Source organism: Cynoglossus semilaevis, chromosome 6, assembly GCF_000523025.1.
Source record: "Cynoglossus semilaevis isolate Cse_v1.0 chromosome 6, Cse_v1.0, whole genome shotgun sequence".
NCBI classification, from domain to species: Eukaryota; Metazoa; Chordata; class Actinopteri; order Pleuronectiformes; family Cynoglossidae; genus Cynoglossus; species Cynoglossus semilaevis.
In genome coordinates, this window is record NC_024312.1 from 3,230,235 (window position 1) to 3,233,879 (window position 3,645).

At 44.5% G+C, this 3,645-nt stretch overlaps 1 protein-coding gene across 4 annotated transcripts in view; it reads left to right on the forward strand.

The window, feature by feature from the left end:
- Positions 1–3,645, forward strand: part of znf423 (zinc finger protein 423) — a 124,857-nt gene that overhangs the window by 69,874 nt on the left and 51,338 nt on the right. The window lies entirely within an intron of this gene.

The window sequence follows — 3,645 nt, forward strand, 5'->3', positions numbered from 1 at the left end:
CATCGACTCAGCGTCGACTCAGCGTTGACTCGACATAAATCAGACAGTGGAGATAAACAGTCAACCCAGCATTTCCTGTTTCTAGCGTCGACTCAGCGTCGACTCATCGTCGACTCAGTGTTGACTCAGTGTTGTTGTGTTATAACTCGGCCGTTCTTCAGGTGGACCTGACTGACATCAGTTCAGTCTGACTCTAACTCCTTAGTTTTCCTTCCGTTCCTTCAGAATGAGCTGTTGGTGGAAAGGTCTTAAAAAAAAAGAAAAGTTTTTCAAAAACACCTCAAAAAACAAAGTTCTCTACCCACACCCACCCACGGCAGCGTTCCAGACCTGACAGGTGATCCCAGAGTCACCGATGTGCCGTGTGTTTGCTAGAGCGCTGACATCGCTCTGAGACTTTTACTGCTGCCTGGAGGATTTAGGAGAGAGAAGTGAAACTAAAGTAGAGCTGGAGCAACTTTAACTACACACACACACACACACACACACACACACACACTCCCTGTCAACACTCAGGAACACACACAGTGAACACTGGCCTCTCTTCTGTCCACTGTTTCTGGACTTAACTGAAACAAACTTCTTCAAACTTCCATCACTCTTCCTCCTCCTCTTCCTCCTCCTCTTCCTCCTCCTCTCTGCTCCTCCTCCTACATCGACCTTCTCCTGTCAGCTTCTAACCCTTGAGCTTCTTCTCGTTGTTTTCCTCTTCCTCCTCCTCTTCCTCCTCCTCTCTGCTCCTCCTCCTACATCGACCTTCTCCTGTCAGCTTCTAACCCTTGAGCTTCTTCTCGTTGTTTTCCTCTTCCTCCTCCTCTTCCTCCTCCTCCTCACCTTCACCGGCCGTCGGCCTGAAAACCATCCTGACCATCAGTGCTGTCATCACTCTTCTGTCTCCTCTTCACCCCCCTCCCCCCTCCCCTCCCTGGCTGTTCACACACACACACACATTATTGATAAAATCTAGAACTTTTACCCTGAGATGATGTCAGTGTTTTATCTTCTTCCTCGTGATTTCACCTCCTCCTCCTCCTCCTCCTCCTCCTCCTCGTCCTCTTCTACCTTCTTTTGGACGTCTCTGAGGAACATTGACAAGAACATACAGTCTGGGTACCGTTTGTATTTTGGCTGGGGTTAATTAAATTAAATTTTTGGGGTTTTTTTTTTTTTTTGTTTCCTGTGTCTTGTTGAGTTTTATCTAAAGACTTTTTAACATTTAATAAGTCGTTGTTTCCTGGACAGCAGTTGGATGAAAGACAAATGAATCTGCAGCAAAAAAAACAAACCCAAAAAACAGTCTGTGCAGATGATGATAACAGATATATTTTCTATGTAATTCTTCTTCATATACTTGAGACATATCCCCAGTGAGTGCACATCCTAATTACTTCTGTATCAGACTTTTTAAGAGTAAGTCCTAAGAATAAAAAGGCATCGGCACTTCTCTCTATCCCATAATTTGTCCCTAATTCTCATCCCAACTCCAAACGAAATCTTAAATATCAAGAAAAAAAAAAAACAGCCAAATGTCCCCACGAGACAACGCGTCCCCAGAACAACTGCGATTTTGAAGGAAATCGTCCCCACAAGTGTGCCTGTACCAGTAAAACAAACACACATACACATTTTTCCTCCTCCTGCAGTCCCCCTGCCACAGTCAGGTTGTACCTGTGTCGTTTTTTGATACGCTCTCACGGTTCAGTCAAACAGCCCAGGGCCATCCTTCACTCACTTCCTGTCAGCCCGGCTGCTCGTCTGTGTCTCACTGAGAGGACGTCTTTAACAAAGTCCTCGTCCCCAGAAGACGGCACCCCCTCAGTTTCTTCTGCTAACTGCAGCTTGAAGAACGGAGAGAAGGTGGTCAGGGAGTTAGAGGAGGAGAGGGGGGTCAGAGGGAGATCTGTGACCTTTATATTTGGTCACCTACAAAGTCAGTAGTACTGAGTAGTAGTTAGTAGTAGTTAGTAGTAGTGAGGAGTTTTTTGGGGGGGTCTTGTCCTTGTGAATACTTCATCTCGGAATTTGTGTGAATTTTTTTTGACATCACGCAGTAGAAGATAAAGGAGTTAAATAAGTAAACACTAACTTGTTGTGGCCACATGGTGGACAAAGTGGTTATTGCGCTTGCTTTACAGCAAGAAGGTCATGGGTTTGATGACTGTCTGATCTCACAGAGTGTGTGTGTGTGAATGTGAGTGTGAATTCTGGTGTGGAACTGTTGAGTGTGAAACGTCGCTTCCGTCCGATGTCATGGTCGCGCCTCATTTTTATCCGGTACTATTTTATCAGCGGGTTCTTTAATGATTCCCTCTGTTCACGTCACGTCGTTCCACAATCGGTTCTCTGTCTCCTGACTTCGTATCTGAAGAAGAGACCCAGACCTGGTCCTCGGCTCCAGCCTGTTCCTTCCTTTACTCCCCGTGTGTGTTGCTGCTAGCTTTGGCTCTGACGTGGCCCACAAGTTAATTAAAACACCATGTGGTCCGTGGCCCGCTCTACAGGCGGAGATGGGGGAGAGAGGGAGAAACAGAAGTGAGGAGAGACGCCGCAGGAGGGGAGGAGAAATCCTGCAGGAAGGTTGAAGGGACAAAAGGAAATTATCAACCTGTCTGTCTGCGTTAGCCTCAACCCCAGGTCGGGAATCGCTCTTAGGATTTAGAAGATTTTTATTGGTTTTTGGATCTCAGAATTTTTTGATATTATCGGCCCGATATTAGCATAATTATCTAATATCCATAAGAATCGTTATCGCTTTTTCTTCCGATAATGAAATCCTGATTACACAATGCCTGGGTTTCACCAAATGATGTGTGACCTAAAAATAGTTTTGGGGAAAAACGTCTGTATATGTAAGTGAAAGCCACTAGATGGCAGCATTGCAGCTCATTTTATTAATCTATTTTAATAATCAGGGGATTGTATGGAGAATGTTGGTGTCAGGAACTGATACAGTGGTTTGAACAGATAAATATATATTATATAGTATTTCAATTTGGGGTGAAACATTTATCAGGGCCTTCATAGTATTTCAATTTGGGGTGAAACATTTTTGACCACTGGGGGGAGCTTGGCAGAAAATTATTCAGAAACACTGCTTTAACTCATCACCTTAAAGGATATCGGCAAAAACATCCCTAGTTTTTACCAAACTCACAAAAAAAAAAATTTAATTGTACTAATCTACGCTTTGAAGTACAACAGTACTCGCAGTACATACATTGAAACATGTACAGCAGTGTAGTAAATGTGCAGGCACAGAGGCATTAACAGACATGTTTGGGTTTTTTTTGTTTAGAAAGTTTGTGTTGTTTTTCAGAAAAAAAGAAAACCCGACAGTTGTTCCCCATTTTCAACACACACACACACACACACACTCTCCTACCCCCCCCGCCCCCCACACACACACACACCTCCAAATAAGGTCCTTGACAGCGTGTTCTAAGTGTTACATGCAGTCGCTAATGCTTTGCTAATCACCTCAGTCAGGATCGCACAGCAGGACGCTGTACCTCGGAAATACGTCTACACACACACACACACACTCTGACACACACACACACACACTTGTGCGCTCATCGACTGTTGTATTCCTGCGTCAAACTTCCAGAGTTTTCTCTGCCTCTCCATCATTGTTGCTCAGGTTGT